Source organism: Tamandua tetradactyla, chromosome 4 (genome assembly GCF_023851605.1).
Source record: "Tamandua tetradactyla isolate mTamTet1 chromosome 4, mTamTet1.pri, whole genome shotgun sequence".
NCBI classification, from domain to species: Eukaryota; Metazoa; Chordata; class Mammalia; order Pilosa; family Myrmecophagidae; genus Tamandua; species Tamandua tetradactyla.
The window spans coordinates 198,314,233-198,325,682 of NC_135330.1; positions in this window are offsets into that span (position 1 = coordinate 198,314,233).

The window sequence follows — 11,450 nt, forward strand, 5'->3', positions numbered from 1 at the left end:
AATTTAGAATAATTGTTCAGTGCCTACAATATGTTCATAGTAGAAGCTCTCATTCTCAGTAAACAAATCATAAGTCTCTCTTTCACTCATCATCCTACCCTCTTATGCAATTTCCCTTATTGCACATGATATTATTGTACTCTCTAAGTAGTCATCCAAGTCACACACTCATGTAATATTAACTTCTTTGTGTGAATCCCCATACGTATAGGCACGCAGAGTGCAATTTCAAGTGTAAAGCACACACACGGCTCCATGTTTGTTAACTTTCTGTGGACACTACCCAGAACTGTGATACACACAGAGAGCGCGTTTCAATATGGTGATGATGTATCATTTCTATATGCTCATTTCTATTTCTATAGAAAGAAGAAACACGAGCCATTTCATCTCAAATATCAAATGGCAAATTTCAAACTCAGAGTGATTTTTAAAAATCTTTATGTATTTCTATTTTAGGATGGATTTTGTATATGTGATAAGCTTTTCTCTTTTTTGTTGCTGTTATCCTATGATACGTTTTTCTTGACTAATCCCAATGTTTTTCTTGACTAATCCCAAAAATATATAAGAAACAGATGTTTCTTAAAAGAAGTCTGTTTTGGTTTATTTTCACACCAGACTTCCTTTGTGGTTATTCTTTCATGGCAAGAAAAATGGACCTAGGCTATCCTTACAAATTTTGAGAATAAAAAACATGCTTAGCTTAATTGGAATGAGATCCACTGTTTCCTGAGACCTTCAATTTTCCCAAATCATTTACCTAATTATTCTCCTGAAAAAATTGTGCTAATGTGCTCCTTCATGTTCAAATGTATGCTACTGATGTTACATGGTGGACACCCAGACGTAACCAAAAACACACAGTCTACCTCCTTCTCATGAGGACTAAATAAGCAGTTTGGTCTCTGAATAATGACAGTTATTCAGGACCGTCTTCAGGACTGCCTGCGAGTTTCTCAGCCTGAAACTTCTTTCCCACCACCAGTGAACAGAATTGAAGTTACCATCATGTAAAAAGGGCAGTCCACCCTCAACTCCAGTGTGAGCTTGGGCTTCACTGTCTCTTGCCTTGGGCAATCTCCATCTCTCCAAAATCATAAGAACATTTAGTAAACAAGTGAGAATAGTAGTTTGGATTGCTAAATCACAGCTAAGGCACTAAGTCACTCCTCCCATTTATCACTACATTGATCTACTTATTTATCTTGTCTTTTCACTATGAGAATCTTTTAAGTTTATTCGGTGGCTAAATTTGTTTTATTTATTTTATGTATTAGCTGCTTTAAAGGTCACTGTCAGCCTTTCCCCCTCTAGATAGAGCTAAGGTCGATGACATCAGCATCTCCCATGCACCTAGTATTCCAAGTACTGTTGTAAATCATCATCATTGTGGAGAAGATGGGCTTAAATGTGTGACGGTTTCTTGCAGAGTAAAACCCTGGAATCTCTGAAATGATTAACAGACTTGGGATGACAGGTTGTTATTTTAGTGGCTATAATGTATTACTTCAGTACCATGAGAGGTGATAAATACAGACATGCAAGGCTCTGTAATATTAAATGATGAGTCTTTCCACTTTGCGTATCAGTGACAGTTTTTATTAGTACAAGATAAGACATTAAAATATCTAGCAATAAAAAAGAGTGGTGGTAACAGCAGTCTAATTTACGTAAAACCAACTACTATGCCACTGATACTTTCACAAATCTGAACTGAAGTTTTTAAAGCATGTAGTCCTTTGCAAACAGAGAAAAATTACACATTTACCTTAAGCCAACTCAAAATATTTACAAGGACAGGACAACTGACCAATTGTTATAGGAATTAGGAATGCTCTGTACCAAGTCTGTACTCTGGGGTGAAGCATTATTTCAAATGTTGATGAAAGGATTATAATTGAGATGGTAGGGGTGGGAATTAATTATGACAAAATTCAAATTTCTCTAATAACTTTACATAATGAAACCATCATTATTAAACATTAACATTTTTGTGGTAGTCACAAGATCAAGTAATAAGACCTCTATCATTTTAATGAGAAAATGATAAGATTGGCTTTAGGTATAAAAGAAAACCACCGGGCAGGCCACAGTGGCTCAGCAGGCAGAGTTCTCACCTGTCATACTGGAGACCCGGGTTCAATTTCCAGAGCCTGCCCATGATAAAAAAAAAAAAAGAAAACCAGTAAGCTTGAATGTGTCTAAATGCTATTTTTTTTAAAAGATCCAAGTAAGGTTCACAAAATGACAATTTCAAATAACATCCTTACAAGGTAAGATGCAATCAACTCTTATATTAAATAAAAAGTGCTCAAATTTACAAAGAAAGACAATGAGGAATCAAGAATAAAGAACAGTTATAGCTTTGTCTAAAAAGTTATAATATTAAAGTGTGAAGAAGACATTCATTGTGTCTCCTTCATTTTTTTATATGCAATGGTTCAGAAATACTAATTAATTGAGATGGACTTTGCAATAGCCTCAAGTTCTCCTTATCACAAATAAACTACTTTTAATACATTGCAGTTCGAATTCTAGAACATGCATAAACAACAGAAATTATTCATTCCAATATCTTATTTTAGGGATGAGGGAGTAAGGCTATGAGAAGTTAAATCATCTGAATTTGTTCACAAATTTTCAGAGCAAGGACTAGAATCCAGGTCTCCTGAATTCCAGACCAGCAATCTTTTCAGATGAAATGATCAGTCTATTCTAATTTATATCATTTAACTTTTACAATTAAATATGCATTTTTTAAAAGAGTCAAAATAAAGCTAAGAATTAGAAGAGCCCCAGAAAGAGAGAAATGAGACAGATCATCCTTTTCCATGGCTCTCTGTAGTTATATATATGAAAATTTCTCTAAGCCTTCTGGAATCCACCTCATACCATTTCACTCTGTTCCTTATTTTATCACCAGCCTAAACAGCACCTTAACAGAATGTTTTATAGATACACAATAAAAAATTTTGCTTGCTGCTAAATAAATCCATCCTGCATGCTCTTTGGCTCATTATTTCTTGAGATACAATTGATTTAGTGCTTGATGAAATCCTCTCTGCCTTAAAACTGTGAGGACTGCTTCCAACATGTTGTTTATGTGCTTAGCAGCAAAAGGGGCCAAGAATCCAGGGCCGCCAAGTATTAATGAAGATGAACCAACCACAGCAGGGTTCCCATCGCAAGGGCAGCACTGCTCAGGAGACAGAGAATTCTAACCACAACTCTTACCCTTCCTCTGCATGATCTCCTTCCTTTGATTTTATATTTGTACAAGGAATTAAACTTATTTTAAGGATTATCAATTAATGCTTTAATATGCATGTTTTATTGGAGGTTGTTTGTTCTGAAAGGAAATACAGTAACCACTGGAAAATGTTTGTGGTGTTTGGGGTAAAAATAAACCTGGAAAAAAGAAAACCCATCTATATCACGCTTCCCACATCTATCTGCCCGAATTCCCTTCCAAATTTTCCCTGGTTTCTCATAAAATAATAAATTACATCAGGAAGATGCTGCCTCAGTCCACAAATCCCCTCTTCTCCCGAAACACAAGCCATGTGGACTGCAGACCGCTTCGTCAGAACTGGACGGACGAAGACCAGCACCCACTTCTAACCGCGAGACTCTACAATCACTACATCAACACTCGGCAACGGTAAATGGATGGAAGAAAGAAAATAAATATTTATCATACCCTCTGTGTGGCAGGCAGACCATTTTCACATTTATTATGTTGTCTAATCTTTATCATAACACTCAGAACCAGGTTTTCATCTTCCTTTTTTTACTAATGAGGAAACTGATGCTTAAGGAGGTTAAAAATCTAAGATTAATTAGTTGGTAAATGGAATTGCTAGAATCCAAGCCCAAGATTCCCTGTTCATGAAAAAAAACAAAACTAAGGTAATGTATAATTAAACAAGCAATTAATAATTCATGCAAAATTAATCCTCAAAAATTTTAAAGGAAATAAACATTTCACAAAAATGAAATTTCATATACAAATAACTCAAAATTAATTATATACCAGGAAAACTATTTACAGTTTTGCATAGGTATAAAAAAAAACACCAAAATGTAATATTACCCCTTAAAATTTTTTCAACAACAAAGCATTTAAAAAGAGAGCAACAGCGGGCCACGGTGGCTCAGCAGGCAAGAACACTCGCCTGCCATGCCAGAGGACCTGGGCTCGATTCCTGGTGCCTGCCCATGTGAAAAAAAGAGAGCAAGACAATTTTTCAATTCATCTGACAAACAAGTTTGCCAAGGATCAGATTCCTGACTTAAGATTTCTTCTTTTAAAAGATCTTTTCCCTCCAACTCTCAGGAAATTTCGCATAGAGCGGTTCAAAGTCTAGTTGACATATAGTGTCACAGTGACAAAACTGGCAGATAAAAATCAGGAGAGAAGCCGGAAGAGCAGCTCATGCTCACTTTCTTTCTACTCCTGTTGGGTCCTTTTAATGGTGGTCCCAATAAAATATCATTATTTCAATTCTTACGAGCTATAGCAGTTGTTCTTAAAGTGTGGTCTGCAGGTCACTGGGGTCTCTGAGAGTCTTTCAGGGGATTCTATGAGGTCCTAATTATTTTCTTAATCATACTAAGATGTCACTTACTTTTTTCACTGTGTTGATATTTGTCCTATGGTGTAAAAACAATGATGGGTAAAGCTGCTGATATCAGGGCAAAAATCAAGGCAGTAGTGGCCCCAAACTGTACTGGTATAAATGGATTTTTCCCTGCCACACATTTATAGAAGAACAAAGTGCAAATTTCACTGAAGAATATCCCAGATGAAACGGCAGACATTATTGATTTTATTCAATCTCAATCCTTGAGTACACATATTTTCAATATTCTGACAATATAGGAAGCAGACATAAAGCACTTCATTGCATAGGAAAGTATGATGGCTGGCTCAAGGAAAAGCATGTGCAATTGTTTGAGTTTCAAAGCTGAACTGCCCATGCTTATTTGAAAGAGCAACTGACAGACAAGCTATGGTATTTGGTATTACGGTATATGGTATTTCAGAGCTGGGTATTTGGCAGACATTACTCAAAAATGAACAGTGTGCTTGTCACTGAAGGAAAAGAACTGATGGTATTTACTGCCAACAATAAAATTCGAACTTTGAGGAGCAAATTTGAACTTTGGAAAACTTGAATCCACCACTGTGAGCCTGACAGGTTTCCAATATATAAAGACTTTTCTGAGAAGAATGATAGTAATATGAATCAGTGTTATTTTTTTATATTGTATAATGAAACGAGTCAACATTTCAAAGAATTACATAATTCAGTGACTCAACATTTTCCAAATAACCAATGCATGTGTGATGTTACAAAATATAAATAATACAATCAAAGTATAATATTGACCAGTATATTTTTAAACATTTTTATTGTGAAATATAACATATATACAAAAAAACAATAAACTTCAAAGTACATTTTAACAAGTAGTTATAGAACAAATTTTAGAATATGGGTTATAGTTCCACAATTTCAGGAATTTCCTTCTAGCTGCTCTAATATACTGGAGACAAAAAACAAATATCAATATAATGATTCACTAGCTATACTCATTTGTTAAATCCTATCTTCTCTGTTACAACTCCTCCCTCTCCTTTGATCCTTTTCCCAAACTTTAGGGATATTTGGGCAATGGCCATTCTAACTTCTTCATATTGGAAAGGGGTGTTGACATTATGGGGTGGGAGATGGCAACTGGTTGATGCTTTTAGAGAGACTGGTACCTCTGGATTTCAGGGCTTATCTGGCCTAGGAAACATCCGAAGAATTTAGGTTTCTGAAAAATAAACTTACTGAGTGAAACGTTTTTTATAGAGTCTCAGGAAAAGTCTTGGGTTTTCTTTAGGGTTTGACCACTGGAATTTAATATAGCAGAGTATGGAAAGCTCATAGATACAGTTTCAGATTCTATGTCTAGAATAAAGTACTGGTGCAGTATAAAAGAAGTTTACTGAGAATGGATTAAAGAATATGATCCATCTATATGCTGCTTATGAGAAATTCATGGTAGACCTAAGTGCATAAATAGAATGAGAGTGAAAGAATGGAAAAAGGTGTTTTACGCAAGCTCTAACCAAAAGAAAGCAGGAGTAGCTATATTAATATCAGATAAAATTGACTTTAAATGTAAAGATGTCATAAGATACAAGGAAGGACAGTATATATTAATAAAAGGAACAATTTACCAAAAAGAAACAACATAAATGTTTATGCTCCTAATCAAGGAGTTCCAAAGTACATGAGGCAAATATTGGCTAAATTCAAGGGAGCAACTGACATTTCAACACTAATTGTGGGAGATGTCAATACACCACTCCCCTCTATCACTACAAAAGCAAGACAGAGGATCAATAAGGAAAGAGAGAATTTCAGTGATATGGTAAATGAATGAGACCTATCTGATATGTATAGATCGACCACCCTAAATACCAGGATATACATTCTTCTCTAATGCTCACGGAACATTCTCCAAGATAGATCATATTCTGGGACAGAAATTAATATAAATTTAATAAGACTGTAATTATTCAAAACACTTTCTCTGACCACAACAGAATTAAGCTGGAAATTAACAGTCACCAAAGAACAAGAACTTTTACAAATATATGTAGATTAAACAACCCGCTTTTAAACAATGAGTGGGTCAAAAAAGAAATTGTTAGAGAAATTGCTAAATATCTGGAGACAAATGAAAATGAAAATACAACACATCAGAACCTGTGGGATGTGGTAAAGGCAGTGTTGGAAGGGCAATTTATCACCCTAAATGCTTATATAAAAAAGAAGAATGAGCAAAACTAGAAGACCTAATTGCTCAACTGATGGAACTGGAGAAAGAACAGCAAACTAACCCCAAAGTAAATAGGAGAAGAAAAATAGCAAAGATTAAGGCAGGAATAAATGAACAAGAGAATAAAAAAATATCAGAAAGAATAAATGTATTAGTTAGGGTTCTCTAGAGAAACAGAATCAACAGGAAACACTTGCAAACATATAATTTATAAAAGTGTCTCACGTGACCGTGGGAACACGGAGTCCAAAATTTGCAGGGCAGGCTGTGAAGCTGATGATTCTGATGGAGGGTCTGGATGAACTCCACAGGAGAGGCTCACCAACCGAAGCAGGAAGAGAGCCTGTCTCTTCTGAATCCTCCTTAAAAGGCTTTCAGTGATTAGACGGAGCATCACTCATTGCAGAAGACACTGCCCTTTGGCTGATTACAAATGGAATCAGCTGTGGATGCAGCTGACATGCTCATGATTTAATTCTATGAAATGTCCTCATTGCAACAGACAAGCTAGCACTTACCCAACCAGACAAAAGGTACCACCACTTGGCCAAGTTGACACATGAACTGGACCATGACAATAAACAAAACTAAAAGTTGGTTCTTTTTGAGAAAATAAATTAAATTAATGGACCCCTAGCTAGATTGACTAAGAATAAAAAAGGGAGGGTACAAATAAACAAAATTAGAAATGAGAAGGGAGTAGTTTCTATGGATCCTGAAGAAATTAAAACATAAGAGGAAGATATTATGAACAACCATATGCCAACAAACTAGACAACTCTGATGAAATGGACAAATTTCTAGAAACATATGAATTACCAATACTGTCACAAGAAGGAATAGAAGATCTTAACAAACCAATTCAAGTGAAGAGATTCAATTACTTATTAAAAATCTTCCTACGAAGAAAAGTCCAAGGTTGTAAGGCTTCACAGGGAAATTTTATCAAACATCCCAAAAAGAAATAACATCAGTTCTGCTCAACCTCTTTTTAATACCAAAACCAGACAGAGACATTACAAGAAAGGAAAAGCACAGACCAATTTTCCTAATGAACATAGATGCAAAAATTCTCAATAAAATTCTAGCAAATCGAATCCAACGATTCATTAAAAGAATTATACATCATGACCAAGTGGAATTTACACCACCAACGCAAGGGTGGTTCAACATAAGAAAAGCAAATAATGTAATACATCATATTAATAAATTCAATGGGAAAAAGCTTATGATCTTATCAATTGATGCTGAAAAAGCATCTGACAAAAATCAGCATCGTTCCTGCCTACAAAAGGAAACTTTCTCAACATCATAAACTTCATATATGAAAAGCCCATGGCAAGCATTATCCTCAATGGAGAGAGGTGAAACCATTCATCTTAATATCGGAAACGAGACAAGGAAGCCCACTGTCACCACTATTATTCAACACTGTACTAGAAGTCCTAGTTACAGCAATTAGGTGGAAGCACGGAAAGGAAGGAAGGAAGAAAGGAAAGAGGGAAGGATGGAAGGTAGGAAGGAAGGAAGAGGGGGGAGAGAAAGGAAGGAAGGAAGGAAGGAAAGAAGAGATGGGAGAGGAAGGAAGGAAGGAAAAGAAGGAAGGAAAGGAAGGAAGGAAAGAAGAGAGAGGAAAGAAAGGAAGGATGGAAGGAAGGAAGGAAGGAATTAGGCATCCATATAGGTAAGAAAGAAGGAAAACTTTCATTATTTGCAGATTACAGGATCCTATACTTGGAAAATCCTGAGAAATCCACGACAAAGCTACTCAAGTTAATAAACAAATTGAGTATAGTGGCAGGACACAAGATAAATGTACAGGAATCAGAACTGTTTCTATATACAAACAATGGCTTAAATATGGAGACGATGAAGGAAAAAATCCATTCAAAATATCCCTGATAGTACTAAGTATTTGTGAATAAACTCAATCAGGTAAGTAAAGGACCTGTACACAGACAGCTATAAAATATTGTTTAAAAGAAATTAAAGAAGATTTAAACAGATGGAAAGATATTCTGTGCTCATGGATAGGAAAGCTGAATGTTGTTAAGATGTCAATCTCACCTAAATTGATTTATAGATTCAATGCAATACCAATCAAAATTCCAAAAACCTATTTTGAAGACTTGGAAAAGCTAGTTGTCAAATTCATTTGTAAGGAAAGAAACCTCAATTAGCTAAAGATACCCTAAAAAAGAAGAACGAACTGGGAGGATGAACACTTTTTGATTTTAAAGCTGATTACAAAACCACAGTCATCAAAATAGCATGGTATTGGCACAAATATAAAAGTACTGATCAATGGAACCAGATCAAGAGTGTGGAGATTGACCATCAAGTTTACAGTCAATTGATCTTTCCAAATCTTCTAAATTGGGACAGAACAGTCTTTTCAATAAATGGGCTAGGGAAAACTGGATATCAATGGTCAAAAGAATAAAAGAGGAGCTATATCTTACACCTTATAAAAAAATGAAATAAAAATGTATTAAAGACCTAAATATAAAAGCTAATACTATAAAACTCCTGGAAGAAAACATAAGGAAACATCTTTAAGACCTAGTAATAGGAAGTAGTTTCTTGAACTTGACACCCAAAGCACAAACAACAAAATAAAAAATAGATAAACAGGAGTTCCTCAGAATCAAAAGCTTCTGTGCCTCAAAGGATTTTATCAAAAAGGTGAAGAGGCAACCAACTCAATGGAAAAAAATATTTGGGAAACCATACATCAGATCTAGGTTTGATATCCTGTGCATAAAGAAATTATACAATTCAACAACAAAACAATAAACAACCCAATTATAAAATGGGCAAAAGATATGAGAAGACATTTTCTGAAGAGCAAATACACATGGCTAAAAAGCACATGAATAGCTGCTCACCTTTCGTTATAAGAGAAATGCAAATTAAAACTATAATGAAATATCACCTCATACCTGTAAGAACGGCTGCCATTAAGCAAACAAGAAACTACAAATGTTGGAGAGGATGTGGAAAAACTGGAACACTTATTCACTGCTGGTGGGACTGTATAATAGTACAGCCACTACAGAAGACAGTTTGGCAGTTTCTCAAAAAAACTAAACATTGAGTTGCCATATGATCCAGCAATACCACTAGTTGGCATATACCCAGAAGATCTGAAAGAAGCAACACAAACAGACATTTGTACACTGATGTTCATAGTGGCACTATGCATAATTGCTAAAACATGGAAACAATCCAAGTGCCCATCAACAGATGAGTAGTTAGATAAAATGTGGTATAAACACATGTGATAATTTGAAGGCTACCTGAATGCACTATGCCAGAAACGGAACAGCCTTTATGAAAGGGAATCTAATAACTTACAAGTTTCCAGTGCTAAGGATGTGAAAGCTTCTAAATAAGGCACTAATAAGAGGTTATCTTCACTCAAGAAAGGCCAATGGGTCAGGGACCCCTCTGTCAGCTGGGTAGTCAGATGTCTGGCATCTGCTGGTCCCTTGCTCCTGGGCTCCATTGCTTCCAGTCTCTGTTCCCGGGGGTTCCTCAGTTTACTTCTCCAAGGCTGGCTTTCATCTCTTAGCTTCCCTTGGCTCTCTCCAGGTTCTGGCTGGCTTAACAAACACCTCATGGCAATACCTGCTGGGCTCAAAGCATCTCTGAACATACGTGTCTCAGTTCTCCATGTGTCTGCATCTGTGTCAGCTCTGCTGTGAAGTTTCTGTTGGCTCTGAGGCTTATGTCATTTCTGGATCTCTCCAAATGTTTTCTCTTTTAAAGGATTCCAGTAAACTAATCAAGATGCACCCGAAATGGGTGGAGTCACATCTCCACTTAATCAAACATCACACACACAATCAGGGTGTGAGCCACATTTTGTGGATTTAATCTAATCAAAATATTCCAACCTACATAGTTGAATTAGGAATAAAAGAAACCGCTGCTTCCACAAGAGTGAATCATGATTAAAACATGGCTTTTCTGGGGTACACAGTGTTTTATACTGGCACAACACACAATGGAATATTATGCAGCAATAAGGTAAAATGAAGTCCTGAAGCATATGACAACTTGGATGAACCTTGAGGACATAATTCTCAGTGAAATAAGCCAGACACAAAAGGACAGATACTGTATAATCTTGATAGATATTATGACGCTGGTAAAGATGACAACATCAAGGCTCAGGCAAGCTGAATGAGTTGCTCTGAATAATAGGCCAAGAAGTGATCAGCTCCCAAAGAGAAAGTCAGTGCAAGTTCCTTTGACATTTTGCTCTAGTACGATCTTATTTTGTCCAAAACCTAAATTAAAAAAAAAAGAAAAGATTACCCACAACAATTTGAAAACTTTATTAGAATACTCTTCTTTTTTCCAATTAAATAATTGGATATAGCCGGATTTTCTTCAGGTTTCCAACAAAACAACTTAGCAGCAGATTGAAGCAGAGGGAGATGGGAATATCCAGTTGTCTTCAATAAGTTAGTAAAGAGATTTGCAAAAAATTTTTAAATAATGTAGCAAAGCAGTCATTAAAAAATTAAAACCTCAGTAAATTTCAAAAAGAAAAATGTTTTGAAAAATATAGTTATGTTCCATATAATATGCCAATTAGGTTA